This window comes from Papio anubis, chromosome 1 (assembly GCF_008728515.1).
Source record: "Papio anubis isolate 15944 chromosome 1, Panubis1.0, whole genome shotgun sequence".
NCBI classification, from domain to species: domain Eukaryota; kingdom Metazoa; phylum Chordata; class Mammalia; order Primates; family Cercopithecidae; genus Papio; species Papio anubis.
This window is the reverse complement of record NC_044976.1, coordinates 87,927,051-87,950,174: the sequence shown is the minus strand read 5'-3', so window position 1 is coordinate 87,950,174 and position 23,124 is coordinate 87,927,051. Positions and strand designations below refer to the sequence as shown.

At 41.8% G+C, this 23,124-nt stretch overlaps 1 long non-coding RNA gene across 1 annotated transcript; it reads left to right on the top strand.

Annotated features, from left to right (window-relative positions):
• Positions 1–16,579: 16,579 nt before the first annotated feature.
• LOC110744189 lies at positions 16,580–19,362 on the top strand. The gene is made up of 2 exons (XR_002524496.2): positions 16,580–17,030; positions 18,145–19,362. It is a non-coding gene; the product is annotated as an uncharacterized LOC110744189 (long non-coding RNA).
• The last annotated feature ends 3,762 nt before the right edge of the window (positions 19,363–23,124 follow it).

Below are 23,124 nucleotides of genomic sequence, written 5' to 3'. Positions count from 1 at the left end.
TCAGCCTATTAGCACTGGATCATACCCCTTTTGTCCAATCATATTTCTACACAGCTTTCCATACTTCATTGAACCTAAGCATAAAAATGGGCCAAGAGCGGGTGGCTCATACCTATAACCCCAGCATTTTGGGAGGCCGAAGTGGAACATCACTTGAGCCCAGAAGTTACAGGTTACAGTGAGGTATGATCAGGACATTGCACTCCACCCTGAGCTACAGAGTGAGACCCTAAATCAAAAATAAAAATTCTAGTAAAGGAATAGTTGCCCCTATATGTTTGGGTCTTCATTCTGAAGGCTCCTGTGTCGCATAAAACTATGATCAAATAAATTTGTTATGCTTTTCTCTTGTTAATTTGCTTTTGTTGGAGAGGTGTCAGCTGTTACTCTTATGATAGGAAGGAAAGGAATCACCCCTTTTTGCTCCCTACTGTACCAAGAACCTAAAAATAAGATTTTATAAAACTTTGAATCAGATTCTTCTAAAACCAACCTTATTTATTTTACCACCCCAAGACAGAATTGTTTGATCCCACTAACTTGTGAAATTTTCTTTGGAAATGATAAAGAATAAACACTTATGAGGTACACACTGTGTGCTAAATGCAGGTTGAATATCTGTTTTCCAAAATGCTTGGGACCAGAAGTGTTTTGGATTTCAGTTTTGAATATTTGCACTATACTTACTTACCCATTGAGCATCCCAAATTCAAAAGTCTAAAATGCTCCAATGAGAATTTCCTATAAGCATCATGTCAGTGTTCGAAAATTTGGAGCACCTGATTTCGGATGCTCAATGTGTACTAGCTTTATATGCATTGTCTCATTTATTCACTATAGCTATCTATTACACAGGCAGTATTATTTTCTGTTGACAGATAAGAAAACAGAGGCCCATTGTAATCCAGTAGCTAGCCAAAGGTCACATGACCAGTGAGTAGAAGAGTTGTGATTTGGGCCTAGGCAAGTCTAATTTCAGGGTTCTCATGCTTACTCACTACTTAATCCTATAGGAAAGGAGTATTTATTTTTAAATGGAACCCATCAGTTATTTCAGTAAGATTAATAATGTACTTTTTCAGTCTTTCAAAATTGCATTGATTTGTGCTTTTTCCACTAGTGTACTCATATCCCACATGTGCCTTCATGAGCTGGTTTTACAGCTTACTCTTTAATTGAAAAGCACTTTATGACTAAAAGCAAACTTCTTAATGAAAGATCATAATGTGTCTGTGGCTCCGAGTTAAGGCAACATGAACTATAACCAGAGAGTCTCATTCTTAGAATTATTGTTCAGAGCGAGTCAAGGATAGATAAGTAACTTTCACATGAGAAATATTATTATACTGTGATATAACAAAAATATATATATATAGGTCATTATGGTTCCTGGCTTACAGCTTCTAAAACTCTTGTAATTTCCTCAGTGATTAGAGCTATAGGATCATTTTTGATTTTATTTGGGTTTTGTTCTTAGTTCCTGAAATAGCTCCAGATAAAGGTGAAAAAAGTGTCTTTTGTTACTCATAAGATGTCCCCTTCAACCACACCTGGGTTTATGTTAATGAAGCAATTTTTGGAAAGCCCCTAGATAACTGCAGGATGGGAGCTGGTTGCTATGGAAACTTAAACGTGTGTGTGTGTGTGTGTGTGTGTGTGTGTGTGTGTGTGTGTGTGTCTAGACTAGAGGGTTGGAATTTTCATCCCCACCTGGACCTTTGACCTTTTGGGAGTGGAGAAGAACTGAAAACTGACTTAATTACCAATGCTAATGATTTAATCAATCAGGCCTATGTAATGATGCCTTTATAGAAACCCAAAAGGATGGAGTTCAGAGGCCTTCCAGGTTGATGAACAAGAACACATTCACCTGCTGTAGGGGTGGGTGTACCCCAAAGCTCCATAGGTACAGAAGCTTCTATACTCAGGACCCTTCTGGATCTTACCCTATGTATCTCTTCATCTGGCTATTTATTTGCATCCTTTAATATATCCTTTGTAATAAACTAGTAATCTAGAAAGCAAGCTTTTCCTGAGCTCTGTAGGCCATTCTAGTAAATGATTAAACCTGAGGAGGAGTTATGGGAACCTTGATTTGTAGCCAAGTTGGACAGAAGTGGTATATATCTTTTTTTTTTTTTTTTTTTTTTTTTTGAGGGGGGGTTTCCTCTTTTACCCCGGGCTGGGGTGCATTGGGCGGACTCCGCCCCCCGGCAGCTCCGCCTCCCGGGTTCCCGCCATTCTCCTGCCTCAGCCTCCCAAGTAGCTGGGACTACAGGCGCCCACAACCGCGCCCGGCTAATTTTTTGTATTTTTAGTAGAGACGGGGTTTCACCGTGGTCTCGATCTCCTGACCTTGTGATCCGCCCGCCTCGGCCTCCCAAAGTGCTGGGATTATAGGCGTGAGCCACCGCGCCCGGCCCAGAAGTGGTATATATCCTAATATAACATGGGAACCTGCCACTTATGATTGGCATGTGAAATTGGGGGATGGGGAAGCAGTCTTGGGGACTGAGCCCTTAGCCTGTGGGGTCTAATGCTATCTTCAGGTAATATCAGAACTGAGTTAAATTATAGGATACCAGTCAGTGTCCACTGGAGAACTGAATTATTGTGAGGAAAACCCCACACATTTGGAGGCTAAAAGTATTGATGTGAGTAGTAGCATATAGGAGTTTTTTCCTATACACGTATGTAGTGGAAGTTTAAAGTAAAAAGTTTTGTATTGTCAGGACTGACTTCTTTGCACCTAAATATCACTGCTATAACTGTGTTACTAAGGAATAGTTGCTTGCTTTTATGTATTCGGCACCTGCAGCTACTGTTCTAAAAAGTTTGCATGTGTTAACTTATTCATTAAATCTACAAATGACTGGCTGTACCCATGAAGTGAGTTATTCTAAAGACAATGGAACATTTAAATGGTTTAGAAATTTTTGGATTAAAAATACATTAATAATATCTCCTTAAGAATGTGACTACTGATTTTTTTCCAGGGCTCAAATTTTTCAGTCTTTTCCTAACACCATATTTTATTATGCATACACAATATGCCATAGAGCCTCTCAGATCACAACTTAACATTGAATTGCCTCAAATTTCAGTGGCATCAGCCCTGACAAAGCATCTAATTTTAAGCCTAAGCAATTGTATCTTTGTTTTGAATGAGAAACTGTCCTCTCTTTGAGACATGAAGATCCATGGCTCAGGAAAACTTATCAGGGTAGTGAAATTGAAGATGCTCTTGTTACGCACATAAACATGATTCTCTCTTTGAAAAATTATTGTGGACGGTGCTTTGTATGTTTAGGAAATGCCATAGCCATGCCCACATGCTCTCTCCATGAAAGCCACTACCCATCCTGAGGTATGATTCCTTTTTTTTTTTTTTTTTTTTGAGCATTTTTGGAGCTTATTTCTTAGTTTCCTGATTCTCTTTAGGAAACAACATCAGCAACAACAAAGCCTGATTTCCCTTCTTAGTATCAGTGATAGTATTAATGGCCACTTTTGCTGTTAGTGAAAAGAACATAAGCTGGAATTGATGAGACCTGGATTCCAGTCATACTTCTTTCACTGACTAACTTTGTGACTTGGGACAAATCTCTTAATGTCTTTGTATCCTCAGTCCTCATCTGAAAGTGAGAGGATTGGGAAAGATGTCTTCTTAGGGCTTCTTAGGGCGTGAGAATATACATAGATTTTAAAATTATCACGTTTATCCTCCTTAGATTTCAGTCAATAATGGATATTACCACCAGCATTTAATCAAGGAAGCCGGAAGTTATCCATCGCTGCTAGCTGCTATCCACAGGAATTCTGTCTAGAGGCAGGGCAGACCAGTCAGCCAGTATCTTCCCGAAGTACTTTTGTCTTCCACCATCCATTCCCCCTGAGAGAGCCAGTCCTCTAGTGAGGCATTTCTAAGCTGTCCATAGAACTCTACCCCTTGAGATGTCCTGAGAAATAGGAATCTATGGTCAAATTTGTTTGGGAAGTACTATATCCTCCTTGAAGATTCACAATGCATATTAATATGCTTAGGGCTTTGAGAAGTCCTGTATTAAAAATACTTGTTAAATTTTGTTCAACCTAGCATTTCTTTAACTTCACTTGGCCATGGAGCGATTTCCTTTATTACACCTATCAACATTCCAAAAGAATAAAATTCCTCAGAATAGAATATTTTGTTATTTTTGAGTTAAAGACTGCAGAGCCTTCATAAGACTTTTCGTGTTGGAAAGAGAAGGGAATTGTGGGCTCTATAACTTTTAATGAATGTCTGTCAAGATAAGGCCTCTTGGTAGATGTTTTCTTCAGCTATTTTCCTTACAAACATCAGCCATAATGGAGTGCCTGTCATCTTTAATAGGACAAAGAGCACCCATTCTCATTGGTAATAGTGCAGCTGTGTTCCTTTACACTGAGGAATAGTTCCCTGGCTTTTACATACTCTTGTTAGCCTCTGGGTTCCATGACATCCTTTCAGAAATAGCTGAAACTGATATAGAACACACACATATTCTGAGCACAAAAAAGATGACATAGAATAGTCTATTATTGGTGACTGTTAGAAGACAGTTCTCTATGGGTCTCTAGTGTTTTTGTACCGTTTCTTCCAAAATAAATGTTCAAGGATGTTTGTACAGTGAACAGCCTTGAAAGATAGAGATAATGTCTTTCTGTGGAGCAAAAGCCAGACATGTTTACTGTCCAGTATAATAAAGATAATGTTTTTCCCCAAAGCAAATGGGAAGCATAGTTACTGCTCATAAAAAGTTGACATTCCTTAAGCTTAGGATTCCTCTTCTATAGCACAATCCACTGTGGAGTTAGGTGCTTTCCGGCTCTCTTTGCTTCTCCCTGTGGGAAGTGGGTCTCCAGTAACTGATAGAAAAATGCTGATACTTTGGATACTGCTATTGAAGTGAGTAGTAAACTTTCTTTTGTCTCTGACCCAGGACTTTTCATGTCTTATACCAGCATCCAAGAAAGTGTAGCAGGCTAATATTTTAGTTTCCAAGGATAAGAAAATTTCAGAGCCTCCACATTTCTTCACAACAACTAGCTTTTTCCTCTCTACTAGGTGGAAATTGGTGGGATAACTTGATATCCTTATCTGCTCGCCCTCTCTGAATCATTCCTGATCTATTGAATATTCTCTCATATGAATGCTTTTCTAGGCCTGTTGTGACATTTTTTTTTTTTTTTTTTCTGAGACAGAGTCTCGTTCTGTTGCCCAGGTTGGAGTGCAGCAGCGCAATCTCAGCTCACTGCAACCTCTGCCTCCCGGGTTCAAATGATTCTGCTGCCTCAGCCTTCCCACTAGCTGGGACTACAGGTGCGTGCCACCATGCCTGGCTAATTTTTTCTAATTTTAGTAGAGATGGGGTTTCACTGTGTTAGCCAAGATGGTCTCGATCTCCTGACCTCACGATCTGCCTGCTGCGGCCTCCAAAGTGCTGGGATTACAGGCGTGAGCCACTGTGCCCGGCCTCTCGTGGCATTTTTTATAGTCTTCCATCCTTGTTTCTGAGGAAGATTCAATAGAGAGCTATTAGAAGTGATGTACTCTGATTAAGGAATTTCAAAGAAAAGCCACCATAAATTTAAAGTCTAGCATGATAACATTTCATTACAATGATGAGACAATATTTTATATTCTATTTTATTTTGAAAAATTATTTAAAAAATCAATTCTCCGTGAAAAGGAATTACCGTGTTACATTAAAGAGTGTGTGTGTGTGTGTGTGTGTGTGTCTGTGTCTGAGTTAGTTGCATTGATAGCTTCCAAAAGAAAAATAGAGGAGAACACTAGGGTTCAGATAAGATGAACTGCTTCCAGTGACCAAAAGGAGGAGTATTTAACCACAACATGAAAACAGCTTATAGTCTCATTTAGGAGACTGAAAACATCTCTGATCTCTTAAGTGTCTCTAATATTCTTTAGCTTGTAAAATGCTCCAGATAATAGCTATTTACATCTGATCTGATACCATTTTATATTAACTATTCATTTTATTGCTTAACCAGAATTCAAAATTATACCTTCTATAATAATGTTTCTGATCATTTGCTTTGAAGCAAACACTTTCTGATTGAAAAATTGTCAGAGACTTTAAAGTATAACAGTATTGATTTGAAAACAACCAGGTCTGCACATTTATAAGAGGTAGGCTGACAACTTGCTGCCGTGATTTGAATGATACAGACAAGGTAGCTGATTAACATTTGTTGAGGATTTACTTTATGTCAGGCATGATGTTAAAGATTTTACATGTATTATTTCATTACATCCATGTAATAACAGGATAACAGAGGTAATCTTATTATTCCCATTTCACAGATAGGGAGTCTGAGGTACATACAGGTAATGTCACTTGCCCAGCCTCATGCTCTAGTGGTGGCACAGCCAAGAGTACAACCCAGACAGCCTGACTCGAAAGTCCACACTCTTATCATGCCCTTTCTGTCTTAAAACATCACAGTATTTTAAACTGCTGGAAAATGTCATTTTTTCCCCTAGAGTGTTAAACAAAAATAAACAATGTTGCTTATCTGGAGTTTCATACCTAATTATCTTCACATATACAATGTTTTTGATCTTCATTTCTCTACAGTGAATAAATTTCAGGATCATTAAGGGTGAATTGGTATCCATCAGTCCATGCTGATGGAGAAAAAAAGATACCGTATAGCCTATTTTGAGTAGGGAGACATTCTAGTTATGCCACTTGGAAATGTTTCACATAAGGTTTTGTTCTATCCCAAACTCCTAACATAGTTGCATTTGAAAAATCATTTAGTAACCTAAAACAAATACCAAGAGATGTTGAGTGTCTTTAAGTCTATATCCAAAGAGGGAGGAAAGAGCAGCAATATTTTAAAAGTTACTTATTCTCTACCTGAGGATGTTTCCATTTTTCGTGATTATAAGGAGTATTACTGCCAGCCCCAAACTGCCCAGTTTCCAGAGTCCCCAGATGGGCACATTGTGATGCTGCCTAGGCTATAAGTCACATCACAATACTTTTCCTCAGATCAGCCTGGCAGCTCAGCCTCTCCAGTTTCCCAAGGAGGGTGAGGTGGGGAGTGGTGCAAGACTTCTGAGGGCATTAAGGGGAAAGGAATTTTTTAAATCTTGTATGATTATTTCTTAGGATGATGAGGAAATCATTTAATATGCAACCTTTATAGCTTGCTGCCTAGCCTCTCAAACTCCAAAATGATTTATAAAAAATAGCAATGGAAAGGTTTCATGCAAAATTCTCTGCGACGTTAGATCTACGCAGTGTCCTGGCTACTGAAAACAAATAGTATGATACACATTTCAGATGCAAAAGCAAGTTTCACTTCTAGCATCCCCTGACACCATTTTCACAAGAAAATGAGGAGTCGTCATGGTCTTTGCTGAGAAACTTTTGTGAAGATTGGTGGATATTTTTCTGTCTTTCTGTTAAGACCTTGAAGAATAGAGTTGAGTAGAACTTACTGTTTCTGTTATCTAAAGTGAATTAAGAGGTTTAAGAGAAGCAAGTATGAATCCCCTGATCTTGTGAAATCTCAAGTAGCTAAAAGGAAGTATTGACATTTTTTAACTGGAAGTATTTGAATTTACCTGGATTTAAACCTGCATTGGCATTTTTTATAACACATATGATGACTGAATTTCTGTAGATCCCATAGGAAATCACCTATTTGTTTTGGAAAAATCATCTTCCTGAACTTTGCAGGTCTTTAATCAAATTTGCACATGGTTCTGATGGGTTTATAGCTCTTTACTGCCTCCCTGATTTTGCATGTGTCTTTATACCACCTCCTCATTTCTTACTTCCTTTTTCTCCTTATCACTATACTCTCTTTCTCTCCAAATTCCATCAGTCTTTAAATGTTCACTTCAAATTCTATCTTCATAAAGTTTTTCTCACACCTTCTTTTCTGTAAACTCTTTCCTGTGGTTTGAATGTTTGTGTCCCCTCAAAATTCATATGTTGAAACCTAATTCCCGGCGTGATAATATTAAGAGGTGGGGCCTTTGGGAAGTGATTAGGCCATTAGATTTCCAGCGTCATGAATGGGATTGATGCCCTCATGATAGAGGCTTTAGGGAGCTTATCCCTTTTGCCATATGAAGATGCAGCAAAGAGGCAGCAAAAAGGTACCATTTATGAAGCAGAGACTAAGCACTTACCAGCCACCAAATCTGCTGGCACCTTGACCTGAACTTAGCCTCCAGAACTATGAGCAATAAATGTTTATAAATTACTCAGACTAAGGTATTTTTTTCTTAGCAATTCAAAGGGACTAAAACACTCTATAGTCATTAATCATCTCTCTTACCTTCCATACCTATAAGAACTTAAATAAGTTGCTTAACTTCTCTGAGCCTCAGTTTCCCAAGAAATAAATGGGGATAATTATAGTGTCTACTTTATAGTCTGGTTGTGAGGGTTAGATTATTTAACACATATAAAATACTGGAACAGAGACTGACACATTGTAAGCATGTGACAAACATTAATTTTTGTTAATATTTAACGGCGAATTGCATCCTTATTTTAAACAGTTTTCCATTTTTTTCTATTTTCCACATGGTAGAGGTTAAAATTTGTTGATTTGATTTAATTGTGTGTAGTATAATGCCAAAGGGAATCTTTCTTTAAATTTTTAATTATATTGTAAAAAGTTACCAATTGACAGTTTTCTTATAAGTCAGCTTAATTATAATAAAATATTTAAAAAGTAAACATAGTGAGTACTTATTACCTGAATTAATATTATATATAATATACATATATAGTTATATATTTATTATATAAAAAGTTTATGTGATTATTTAACTTTGTATTCATTTATGTAAATAAAGTGTAATTTTTATTAAAATTTATAAATTTTATATAAATATAAAACGAATATAACTTAAAAATGTTTCTACATTTTTATTTCAATTTAATATATCACCCATGATACACTAAAATAATCATTTCTTTCCCCCACCCCAAATTTAAACACAGGAAATTGTATTTTTGAGAAATTCTTATCTAAAGTATCTGTAATATTGTAGAACTTCTGTGGATATGAATGAGTCAATGTCCTAGTTACTGATGTAGAAAAATGGCTACACACCAATAATTTTGAAAAAAGACTTTCATTGTTTACTGAAATCACATGCAGGAAGAAATAGCTAGTTTTAACACACCAGTGTTACATGTTCTTTTTTACATGATTTATACAGGGATGCATCTCAAGATCTCTCCAAATCCTTCATACATTTGTGATCTACAGAGTAGGGAGGGCCTCATACTCTAAAGCAAACTTCAAAAGGCTGTTTGAAATGTAAAATTGGGCAATATTAATTTTAAAACAAACAGTTCAGCCATTTGAAGACAAGAGGTGTCAATATTTCTGTCTGGAAACCAATGGGAGTATGCCATTAAAGATTGAGACGGGGTCCTGAAGTTTGTTCAAGAGATAAAATACTAAGGTCTTGTAAATCACAGAGGAGACATTTTATCTATATTACTTGGCTATCTTTAGAAAGTAGTTTTAACTCTTCAAGCAGTTTTAACTACTCTAACTATTGTGTAGTATTTTGTAATGGTGACAAAACTTTAGATAAAATAAAATCTTCCTTCAAAATATCTCTCAAACCCTTCCTTTCCTCCCTTTGCATTTCCATGTCTCTCCTCTAGTTTTGTTCTCATCACTTTATGCCTACCTAGTGGCCACTGTCTCCTTCCCAGTCTTCCCATTTTAGTTTTATCCAACCCACTCTCCATGCAGTCATCTGATTTATCTTCCCAAAGTGCTGCTTTCAACACATACATAATGAATGGCTGGCCCAGAGTAGTTGCTCAGTAACAATTTCCCCTTGCTTTAAGTAACTCCCCATTGTCCAAAGGGAAAAACTTAAACTCAAATCCTGCATGGTTTGTAAATCTCAGTAGGAGACTGTGGTATAATAAAGATTATATTGGTCTTTTTTCCTGGTTCCTACTACAGAGCTTTTAAAACCCACTGCATGGCCGGGCGCGGTGGCTCAAGCCTGTAATCCCAGCACTTTGGGAGGCCGAGACGGGCGGATCACGAGGTCAGGAGATCGAGACCATCCTGGCTAACACGGTGAAACCCCGTCTCTACTAAAAAATACAAAAAAACTAGCCGGGCGAGGTGGCGGGCGCCTGTAGTCCCAGCTACTCCGGAGGCTGAAGCAGGAGAATGGCGTAAACCCGGGAGGCGGAGCTTGCAGTGAGCTGAGATCCGGCCACTGCACTCCAGCCTGGGCGACAGAGCCAGACTCCATCTCAAAAATAAATAAATAAATAAATAAATAAATAAATAAAAAATAAAACCCACTGCATTCCCTAAGTGATAGAGGTCTCTTTGTTATGCAAATGAAGTGGCTGACCATAACCTCCTGTGTAGTTTCAGGATGGAAGCTGGTCACCAGTAAGACTAACGATGGGATTAGAGTGCTCAAACTTTGGGCCAGCCTGACCTGAGTTAAAAACTCAACTAACCAGGAGGGGAAGGGGGCTGGAGACTGAGTTCAATCATTTGACCAAGAATTTAATCAGCCATATATAAAATGAAAGCCCAATAAAAACTGTGGATGCTAAGGCTCAGGGGAGCTTCCTGATTGGTGAACATAAAGCTATACCAAGAGAGTGCATGGGTTGAGTCCATGGGGTGAGGGTGTGGAAGCTGTATGGTCTCTCCTTGATCTCGTCCTTTGTATGTCTTCATTTGGCGCTTCTTGAGATGTAGTCTTTATAAAAGCCTGTAATCAAATCTGTGCTTTCTTGAGTTCTGTGAGTTGTTCTAGTGAGTGACTGAACCTGACAGGGTCATAGGAGTCACTAAATTTGAAGCCAGTTGGGCAGAAGTGTGAGCTGCCTGGGGACCTCCTGAGAATGACTGGCATCCTAAGTGAGGGCAGTCTCATGAAGGACACTGCCCCTTAACCTGTGCCAATTCTGGTAGTTAGTGTCAGAATTGAGTTGAGGTGGAAACAGAATAGAGACAGTATTAAATAGCTATTACTAGAATCTATAGAAATAGATCAACTCACTGGAGCGTGATTGTATAGCATAGCTGCAATGGAAAAACTGATTTACTAATGGCCTGCCCAGGACCACAAAATGATAAAACTGCTTCCTCTAATCTGGCTTACCTAGAACATGTTAGGATAGCCTTATGCTAAGTAATCATGCCTATGAATCATCTGAAGACAGGAGGAGTCAACATATTTTGACTAGCCTAGGGCAAGGCATTTGGACTGCACTGTGAACCATGGTTTTAATTTCACAGGGTTCTGCTAGTGGTTTATTTAGGCAGAAGACAACATGAGTGTCCTTCGTCACTTAGTTTCTCTGAAAAATATTCTACCTAGGCAAAAAAAAAAAAAAAAAAATCAAGCCTAGATGATAAGTTATAAGTAAGTGGATATGTTATATGTGAAGATTTGGATTTCTTTGCTCTGTCTATATCCTAGATAGTAATTCTGAGAAAAATCAAGTTGCTGGTACTGGTGATAGTGGTGTATGGGAGAGGGAGGGCCCTGCCTACTTATTGCTCAGTAAGCTGTTTCCAATTTTGACAGTAAAACATAGCAACAGAGGGAAAGAAAAGAGAAGTCACAAGGCATTGAGTATCCACTGCCTAGCAGGCTCAGACCAAATGCCTTTACTTATGTTAGCTTATTTCACATAAGCTTATGAAGACATATATAACATAAGTTATGAAGACATAGCCTCCCTGAGGAGTAGGTATTCTTATCCTCACTTTGTAGGCACTCATAGTGGCTCAGAATTCCCTGAGATCTCATAGTAAGTTAAAGAACAAGCATTAACATTCAGGGTTGGCTGAATCCAAATTTAAACTCTACGTTCTCCTTTACTGCCTAGTTTCCATCTTTGAGCCTCATTATGGCATGCTCAAGTCACACTCTGGTTTAATAAAGCCAAGAAAGGTTGTCTTTTCCCCCTAGATTTGCAAGAGGTGGAATGAGATTTATCGACACTCAAGTTAGACTAGAGTCAGCTCCTGAACCAATTTTCCCCAGACAAATCAGAGATTTTCACTGTCAAGACAATAATGAAATCTCTTTGCAACCTCCTCCCTCAATGTTATCTCTTTCAGGCAAATTGGTGCTAATTCTGGGGCAAGCAGGAACAAGTAATCATCAGAGCCTCCTAGAGATATCCTTGGCACAGTTGCCTGGGGCACACTTGGCTGTGTTTTACAGAATGCTGTTCCCACACACCTGAATTAACTCTGTCTAGTTGTGGATGACCGGAAGTGACCCTTCTAGCAAGAATCCTTGATGGTACATCCCCACTGTCTTCCAGAAGATCTGTTAGAGGGCTCAAAATATGCTGAACTCACACTGGGTTGATGAGGCTGGGCCCCTGTATTACTGTCTATTTGTCATTAGTAAATCTTCCTGGCACCATTGGCTGGTACCTAACATGAAGAACCTGGCATATAGTGCCCAGCCCCCTGGTTGTGGAGGCACAAGAGAGTAGGACAGGGCCCAATGATCTCCACAGTCTCACTTGGCCACCAACAGGGCAGACAGCTCAGGACGGTGTCTCATCTGGGCCAAAATTTTGAACAGTCTGTGGACTGGTACCTGAGTTGCAAGCAGAGTGCATGTTCTCACCAGTGAACACCTTCAGCTGAACACAGTCTTCCTCTCATTTCCTGAGGGCTCCCAGCAGTTGATTTCCCATGGAAACAAGCAGAAATCTGTTTTAATCATCTGGCATTTTTAGTTTCCTAATTTGTATGGGAACCTGGAGATAGAGACATATGGTACATTCATTATCTGAGAAAGCGACAGCTGAAAGAAAAATAGTGAAAGCCAGTCTTAAAACTGGAAAGTTTCAGCAGATGCCCTCAAATTACTTTCCTTCATCTCAGGGACTGTCAACAATGCTGCCAAAAGTGTTGTTCTGTTTTAGCTCAGTATTTCTAGCAGGATTTACACTTGAACCTTGGTGTGTGCTTCCCCCATGGCCCTTTACAGCCTGTCAGCTCTTGTAGTTGGATATTGGAGCCCCCTATTATCTCCTGAGAACCAGATAGAGAGTTGGAATGAGCACGGGCTCAGGAGTTAGTCAGACCTGAGTTCTAATCCTCAGGAGTCAGTCTGACCTTACTAGTCCATTGGTATTGGGCTAAAACTGAACTTCCCTATGTCATTTCTCTCTCTCTCTCTCTTATTTTGAGACAGGGTCTCACTCTGTTGCCCAGGCTGGAGTGCAGTGTCGTGATCTAAGCTCACTGCAACCTCCGCCTCCTGGGTTCAAACGATTCTCCTGCCTCAGCCTCCTGAGTAGCTGGGATTACAGGTGCATGCCATCATGCCTCGCTAATATTTGTATTTCTAGTAGAAACGGGGTTTTCCTGTGTTGGCCAGGCTGGTCTTGAATTCCTAATCTCAAGTGATCTGCCCGCTTTGGTCTCCGAAAGTGGTGGGATTATAGACATAAACCACCAGGCCCCGCCCATTTTTCTCATCTGAAAATTTCATTCATTCATTTAACAAATATTTATTGAGCATATATTTTGGGCCAGGTACTATTTTAGGAACTAGAAATATAGCAATAAATAAATAAACTCCTCATCTTTGTGGGGTTTATATTCTATTTCAGAGGACACAAATAATAAAAAATGGGTAGAAGACATGTCAGCTGGTGATAAGTGCTATAAAGGATAATAATACAGAGAAAGGGAGTATTTGGACAAGGCAATGACAAATTTTTAAAAGGCTGATCACGGAAGTATCAACCCTGCAAAAAGGCAGTTGAAGAAAGACCTGAAGGAGGTGTAAGGGTGGGCCTGTGGCTACTGGAGAAAGAATATTTTGGGGTTGGGAGACTCCCTGGTGTGTTTGAGGAACAGTAAGGAGTCCAGTATGGCTGGAGTCAATGAGTGCAGAGCTTTGGGCAACACCAAAGAGAATTTGGCTGTAGTCACTGTCGCTCTCATACTGGAAAGTTTTGAGCAGAGGTGAAGTGATCTAAGTTGTGTCAGGGTTACTCTGGCTGCTGTGCTAAGAGCAGTCTGCAGGGAACAAAGTTAGGATGTTATAAGTCATCAAAGGGAGACTCCATAATGGTTTGCACCGGGGTAATCGATGTCAGGTGGTGAGAAGTGGCCAAATTCTGGTCAACACATCCTTTTGAAAGTAGAGCTTTAAGAATATGTGACAGGTTGAATGTGGGTTAAGAGAGGGAGAGGAGTTAGAAATAACTCCAAAGCTTTTAGCCTGGTTACTAGGAAGAAAGGAATGTCAATTTTCTGAGATGCAAAATAGTTTAAGAGGAACAGGTGGAAGGGATGGAAAATCTGGAATTCTGCTTTGAACATGTTAAGTTTGAGGTGCCTGTTAGAAATCCAGACTGGGTGCAATGGCTGATGCCTGTGATCCCAACACTTTGGGAGGCCAAGGCAGGTGGAATGCTTGAGCTCAGGAGTTGGAGAGCAGCCAGGCAACATGGTAAAACCCTGTCTTTCCCAAATATACAAAAAATTAGCCAGGTGTGGTGGCACGTGCCTGTAGTCCCAGGGGCTGAGGTGGGAGAATCACCTGAACCTGGGAAGCTGAGGCTGGAGTGAGCTGTGATCATGCCATTACAGCCTGGGTGACAGGAGTGAGACTCTGCTTTTGTCTTTGAGAAAAATAAGAGTAATTGCTCCTGATGCTTTATGGTGAGAAGCTGAGCTGATTGAGAAGTAAATAACTCAGTTGGTGTGCTTTTTCTAGCATGGACACTATTATTTCCTTGCAGTTGATCTAATGGGATTTCAAAAGTTCACAAATTTAAAGATAAAGAAAGGTCCTGGCACTGGAATAAGTAATATAGAAAGTACACATCCCCCTTCCGTCTTCCCGTTTGTTTGTTTGTTTGTTTGTTTTTATAGTAGTTACAGGCTGGAATTGGAAAGAGGGTAATGGGGAAGAGAATGCTTGTGCTCATATCAGTTCAGGAAGATTTCTGGGTCCTGAATGGAGGAGGCATTGAAGGCTAGAGATGAGTTGTATGGAAATTATAATACTAACTTGCAGGGATGCTCAGATCCTGGCTCAAAGTAGAGTTCAATGAATCGCAGTTCACTTTCTTAAAGACAAGAACTCTGCATTATTAATCTTTGTACTCTTAGTAGGTATGCAATAATTGTCCCTATTTCCAGACTTGAATTTAGTGACTTTATGTCTTAATGTTTCTAAGGTACTGAAGACTTAAGGTTCAGGTCAACGTCAAGTTTAGACTTTATTCTAGAGCACAACTGCCTGGTAGAAATAAGATGCAAGCCATAGAGGTAATTTAAACTTTTCTAGTATCTGCATTTTAAAAAGTAAAAAGAAATCAATGAAATTACTTTTAATAATATACATTATTTAACTCAATATAGCCAAAATATCCTTTTAAGATGTAATCAATATAAAAATATTGATTTATTTTATTTTGTTTTAAACCTATTTTTGAAGTCTAGTGTGTATTTTATCCTTACAGAACATCTTCATTCAAACAAGCCACATTCCAAGACCTGAATAGCCACATGTGGCTAGCGGTGATCACATTGGACAGGGCAGTTCTACAGGCAATCGGGGGGTATTTTTCTCATTTGCTTTATATTTTGAGTCCGATATTTGACTGCTGACACATGGTGGGTTTTCTGGCCATCAGGGTCAGATACTATTTGCTCTTTTGCTTTACATAGCAAGCCATTATGTGTCTACTGTCCAAGCTCACACACACATACCTTAAGATATTAAATTAGCAAATATATCTAGTAGGAATCTATTGTTTTTACTGAAATATCCCAAAGCCCCAAGCGTTTATAAGACCTGGAACGGGCCGGGCGCGGTGGCTCAAGCCTGTAATCCCAGCACTTTGGGAGGCCGAGATGGGCAGATCACGAGGTCAGGAGATCGAGACCATCCTGGCTAACACGGTGAAACCCCGTCTCTACTAAAAAACACAAAAAACTAGCCGGGAGAGGTGGCGGGCGCCTATAGTCCCAGCTGCTTGGGAGGCTGAGGCAGGAGAATGGCTTAAACCCAGGAGGCGAAGGTTTCAGTGAGCCAAGGTCGCGCCATTGCACTCCAGCCTGGGAGAAAAGAGCGAAATTCCATTTCAAAAAAAGAAAAAAGATAAACCTAAGCACTTAAAATTTTAGGAGTTTGATTCAAGAATCAGGCAGTGCCAGACGGCGGGTGGTTTGGAGCCCAAGGGGAAAGCTTGTATAAGGTGCACACCGAAGCAAGGCAAAGAAAGCATTTGAGGCCGGGCGCGGTGGCTCAAGCCTGTAATCCCAGCACTTTGGGAGGCCGAGATGGGCAGATCACGAGGTCAGGAGATCGAGACCATCCTGGCTAACACGGTGAAACCCCGTCTCTACTAAAAAATACGAAAAACTAGCCGGGCGAGGTGGCGGGCGCCTGTAGTCCCAGCTACTCCGGAGGCTGAGCCAGGAGAATGGCCTAAACCCGGCAGGCGGAGCTTGCAGTGAGCTGAGATCCGGCCACTGCACTCCAGCCTGGGTGACAGAGCGAGACTCCGTCTAAAAAAAAAAAAAAAAAAGGCCTGGAACAATAATTTTAGTTTAGAAATATTGATTGTTTCCCCAGGGACACTTTCTTACAGGCTCTATTAGCCATTGATTCTGTTAGTGGTCATCTCACCAAGGGCCCCGGAAAGGGCTTAATAATCAGGCATAGGGAGTGAGAGTGGGTAAGAAGAAGATTCAAGGGAAGGAAGATAAGGTGATAGGTACCTATTGGGTGTCAGATATGACTAAGAATTTTATATGTGTTGTTTCAATTTTCTTAATCACCTTGAAACATGGTTATTATTCTTCCCCATTTTGCAGATGAGAAAACTTGAGTTGTAGAAAGGTTGCCTGACTTGATAACGCAGCTGGGAAGTTGAGGAGGCAGGACTCAGATTTAAGTCTGACTGGTATCGAAAACCCCAGCCCAATGACTTCCATACTACAAAACGGACAAAAGAGATCAGGTACCCAAAAGGGCAGAAAGTAGCTGAATTGCTAGTTGTTTTGAATGCACTGGGAAGGGAAGGGAGATACAATCTGAAAAACCTGCATTTACCACATCAAAACAACACCCAGTAGGCAAGTTGACAGCCCTTTTCTGTCTTACAGCTGATGGCAGTGGGGGGCCATCCAGAGCAGCGCTGCCATTGCACTGGCTGCAGCCAGGCGGGACCCACTCCCAGACCCAGAGCCTCTGCCACTCTGTACCCTGGCCCTATGTCATCATTCTTGCCCACTGCCACTGTGGGGAGGTGTGGGGAGGAGGTGGATAGTCCCCGGAGGAGCCTGCCCCTGGGAACGCACGGAGCCTGCTGCCCTGGGAGCCTCCACGATAGGGCCAGGCTGAATTGCCCTCTGGTGTGGGGGCAGCATGGTTGGGCACAGAGGGGCACACAGAGAGGGGCCCCGAGGTGGAGACGGGCCAGGAGTGGTGCAGTGTTCCACGGAGCCAGCAGGAACAAGGAGCAGGCAGGAGCCCCACACTCCCAGGCGCCTCTATAGCCGTCCAGGTTGCTGCTGCAGACCCGGGCATCTCTGCACTCTCAGGGGACCTGGGAATCTCCCCCGTTAGCCCCCGTAGGCTTGAAGGTGTTTGCTCCCACTGCCTGGCCTCTCCCTGCTGTTGGCTCCAATCACAGAGTGGAGTTGAGGCCAAGTGTGGACGCTGTCACAGCCCAGCTGGGTGTACACACACACACACAGGGCAGTGCTGACATGCCAGGCCCCTGCCGCCTGAGCCCCCTCTGGACTTTGGGCACTGACAAGCACAGTGGGGAGGGAGGCCGAGGGGGTGCTGAGGACAGCCCAGTGCTGGCCTGCAGGTGTCCCTTGGCATGAACAGTCTGGGTGTCATGAACAGTAGCAGGAGGCAGACAGTCTCCTGGGTGGAAGGGGATTGGTCCCTAGTGAAGCCCCACCCTCAAACCAGGGAGGACCTGAAGCCTGAGGGCCGGGCTGCCAGTCCCAAGGACCAGAGGGAGGAGTTGTAGAGCTTTTCCTGGGCTTGCCCACGGCTACCCATGGACCAATCAGCACACACTTCCTCCCCTCTGAGGCCCTTAAAAACCCTTGGTTCAGCCAGACTCCAGCAGAGGACAGAGAGAGGATAGAGGATGGAGAGACGATGGGATGACCTGCTGCAGAGAGGAGCTGCCCACCGCAGGGTTTCCCGTCTGCTGAGAGCTGAGAAGACGATGGGATGACCAGCTGCAGAGAGGAACTACCCTCTCTGCTGACAGCTAGACACTCGACAGGATGACCTGCCTAGCAGAGAGGAGCTACCCTCTCTGATGGGAGCTGAACACTGGTTGAGATACCCACTGCAGGTCTCCTCTGAGCTGTTCTACCGCTCAAAAAAGCTCCTCTTTGTCTTGTTTACCCTCCACTTGTCTGTGCACCTCATTCTTCCTGGTTGCAGCTCAAGAACTCAGGGCCAGCCAAATGGCGAAGCTAAAATATCTATAACCCAAACAGGGCTGAAACATGCCCCTTGCTCGCCATGTTGTGGGTGAAAAGAAGAGAAGAGTTGTGGCCCTTCGGGAAGCCCAGACCTGGGAGCTCCCAGAGCCAGGGCTTTGACTCCCTCTTTGGGGCTCCGCGGTTCCTGATGTTTCCAAGTTTCTGGGTGCTGCTACATTCCCCGGTGCCCGCCGAGGAAGGTGCTTGTGGTGCGCCTGCTCCAGCTGCAACCTCACAGAGAACCAGTGCCTGTGCTGGCACCTGGAGCTGCCCACCCTGTGGTAGCAGCCGGCATGTCTGACTGTGCAGTGGCCAGACCCCATACTCGCCTACACACCCCTTGCCACTCTACGCCTGACTCGCAGTCTCTCTTAGAGGCATGGGATCCAGACTGGTAGTGTGAGCTGAGTGCAACCTGCCAGGCTGAGTGGGTGGAACAAGCCTTGCCGGCCGAGCAAAACTCAGACAAAGGCACCACCAGCCACTGAGGTTTCCGGCCAGAAAAGTGACACCCGAAAGATCCCGAAACACCACCTCTTCAGATATATTGGCAATTGACCAGGACACGTTTTAAAGATTTTTCTCTTAATTTCTTATTTTTTCCTGACCCATCACTAACAGAAAGGACACATTTTAAACATTCACAGAGACCAGGTCTAAGGTGAGTACACAGTGATGACAAAATTTTGTTGGAAAAGGCAGACGTTCTGTACCTGATGCTACCTTAGTCCATGCAAAGAGTCCTCACTTCTGTGACTAAGTGGAAATCAGCTATAATTACTTGAGCACATCACTAAGGTTTTTGTAAATAAAAATTTCTGAATAAGAAGATTAGATATATTCTTCAGTTCTGGTGTTGTTACTAAGGGTCTCAGTCAGTTTGAGCTGTGATAACAAGTATCCTAGACTGGGTGGCTGAAGCAACAGACACTTTGTCTCTCACAGTTCCAGAGGCTAGGAAGTCCAAGACAAAGGTGTTGGCAGATTCACTTCTTGGTGGGGGCCCTCTTCCTGGCTTGTAGGCGGCTGACTTTTTGCTCTGTCCTCACATGACATACACAGACAGAGAGTGAGCTGTTAGTCACTTCTTGTAAGGATACTAATTCTAACATGGGGCTCCACCCTCGTGACCTCATCTAAACCTAACTACCCCCAAAGCCCCACCTCCTAATACCATCATATTGTGGGTTACAGATTCAATGTATAAATTCTGGGGGAAGACACAAACGTTCAGTCCATAACACTAACAATCACCAAGTAACGCATATGTACCGAGTTTAGAAGTTGGCAAAGGAAATTCACATAAATCACCTTATTTGAACCTCACAGTCGTTATCTGTGAGATAGCTATTTTTATTTTCCCTGTTTTACAGATGAGGAGGCTAAGTTGAGAAGCATTCAGTGATTTCCCCAGGGTCATCTGACTAGTCAGTGGCAATGGTAGAGTGCAAAATCAGGTTTTCTGATTCCAAATGCTGTGTTCATTCAGCTGCATCAGGAATCAGGCCATCCTGCTCCTAGTATTAATAGCAGCAATAACAAAACAGGAACAGCATCTGATGTTTATTTGGTGCTGTACTATGTGCCAGTCTCTTTAAAAATATTGTCTCTCAGGGTAGATGCTAGCATTCTGTTTTACATCCCCGAGAAAACTTAAAATTATCAGGGTAAAATAACTTTCCAAGATCACACAGCCAGTATATCACAGAGCAAGTGTTTGAACCAGGTTGGCTGAGTCTAGAGACAATGTTCTTAATAAGCCACTTTGCTAGAGTGGCCTTTGAAGTGCTCTTTCAAAGACAGTTTGTAAGATGAAAATATTCTGTTAGATATATTTATTGAGATTTTAGTCAGAAATGGATTTCTTGCCCATTAAAAGCACTAGTGTCCTACAAAGTGCTCTATTGAAAGTCCTATTTTTCAGGCATGACAGATGGAAGACAGATGTTTCTTTATGCTCTGAAAGGTCCACTTTATGTAGCTGACTATAATAAGATTGTATCTGGTTCTGAATGTTTCAGAAAAATGGTGTCAGGCAGATCATTGCAAATGAAAGCCAAATCAAAGGCATTATTGCACAGATTTGATAGAAAAAAAAAGCCAAAACAACAGGATGTTATTCAATGGTATGGGTGGAAACTTTTTCAGAGTTCATTCTGAACCACACAGACATTTTCAGATGTGTTCCACCCTAAGATTCAGCCTAAAGTTAGAGAACTGCATGTATGGTCGATTGAGACTTACGTGATGAGGTGAGGTGGCGGGGGGATTGGGAGTTGGGTGCCACAGATGTGGGTAATGCAATACTGAACTTTCTTTGAGTGTGATTTGGAATAACATGGAAAGCATGGAGAAACTTTGCTGTGACTTAAGTAGACTTCAGATAAACAGGAACTTTCTGTGAGTTCAGAAAACTTAGATGCCCGAGTATCTTTTGAATACTCATTTGGAACGAATGATTAGACCTCTAAGCTTTTTGTGTGTATTGGAATCATGACTGCAACACCTGAGAAGGATTTTCAGGCCCAATACACAAGTACGCTTATGTTTTGACCAAGCTGACTTCCAGGTTAGAAAGTCCATTTGTACTCTATAGAGAATCATAGCATCTCAGAGCCTAAAAGTGGCCTTAGAGTCACTTACCCCAACTCTCCTCATTTACTGAAGAGGAAACTGAGGCCCCATGAGGGCTAGTGATATTCTGGCATCAAACTTAACACAGTTGGGAGGGGAATTCCCTGAAGATCTAAAGGACACTAGTTCAAGGTGTTGTATGCAGATGTGGTTGAGTTTTTGCATATGTTTAAGAACACAAACTTTGAAACCAGGTCTAGATTCTAAACCGGTGTCCTTTACTTACTAGCTGTGTGTCCTTTGGCAAATCACTTAACTTCCCCAAGCCTCAGTTCCCCCATCTATAGAATAAATATAAGTTTTCTTCCTTTAACATCATTGCACCCATGCCCTCAAAGAGTGTATCCAAAGTACTACTTCCTTATGCCATTTCCTTACCCACAAGGCTTTAACAACTTCTCACTGTTTCAACAATTTGTCCACAAGCGTCTCCACTCATGGTTTCTGGCACATGCCTTTGCCCTTAGGCATCCTGGCTGACCCGCTGGCCAGCACACACCTTGCAAATGCTCGACTTTCAGCTATTCATTCATTATGCACCTACAGTATAGAATACTATAGCAAATTGTAGGTGCAGATACTATATTAGTCGAAGGGGACACAAATGTGAACAAGATTTGGTTTCTGCCTTCAGATGACTTAGCGGGAAATCCATAAATAATTTCACTATATTGGTATAAGGGTTCAGAATAACTAACTCCAATTTGGGGGAAAGAGGATGGTCAGAGAACTTATAGAGTGATATCATCTTAGTCTTGAAGAATGAATTGAGGTTTATTCATATGTGTATGTATGGAAAAAAGGAACTTCTGGTTGAGGGAACAGCCTGGACAAAGGCATAGAGGTTAGAAAGGCTTGGCAGAGAGGACTGCCCTGTAGTTCTATATAGTGGGCTGGCAGGAATGCATGTGGGAAGTCCAGCACTGCCTGGAGGACTTGGATTCTGGCCAAAAGAAAACCACTGGGGTCAGGTCACATTGCTGCTTTGTTAAACCCTACAGGGCACAAAAGGGCAAGAACATTCACATTTCTGGTGAGTCACATGTAAATGGCTGTATGTTTGCCAAGGTCTCATCCAAAAGGTACTGAGGCTGGGGGCATCTTTCACACAAGGTGACAGACACATTTCTGCTGCTGACGCCATTTCAGTCTTACAACCTTAGATTTCATTTTATCAGGCTTTTACTGTCTATAGATACAAGAAACAAGACTTCCTTTAAGTCATGCTGCCTGGCTGTGGTGAGAACAGACAAGGGTGTGGCTGTGGCAGATGGTATCAAAGAAGACCCTTACTGCCCCATTCCCAGTACATCCTTGAATGGGCTCTGGATAAGTTCCTCTGAACAATGGGGAACCCAACTCTCCGTCGTACATTCCCTGACTACCTGCTGCTTCTAGGAGATGTGGGTACTGCCCAGGGAATGGCCTTTCTTCAGCCATTTCTTGGCCGTCCCTACTCTTCATGGTAGGAGAGAGAAAAGAGGGAAGAAAGGACCCACGTGCTCCTGGTGGGCCAGATTCTTCTTTTCTGTCCAATGCAATTTTCTCATTCGAAGGGGAACATTCCCTTCAAATATCAGCAAGATGGTCAGATGTTTATGCAGAATCTCAAAGCTCAGCATCAAGATTTCTGGTCAACATGGATGCTGTTTACACTAGGTTTACAGTCTAGTCAGGGAAACAGACACTAAACAAGTCATAATTATCAAGAGGATGGATACCTCAAAGTATAGTACCAGTTGCCCTGGGAACAAACGGGGATCTAAGGATGGACTGGTCAGAAAAATGCCACCTTGAAAAAGTGACCATTTATACTGAGAACTGGATGAACAGGAGTTAGCTAGGCATAGGAATTAAGGAAGAGCCTTTTTGGCAGAGAGAAATGCATGTGCACAGACCAAGGCAGGAAAGGACATACTTTGAAGTATTTTGTACCATCTTTGGAGGAAAACTCATTAAAGCTAA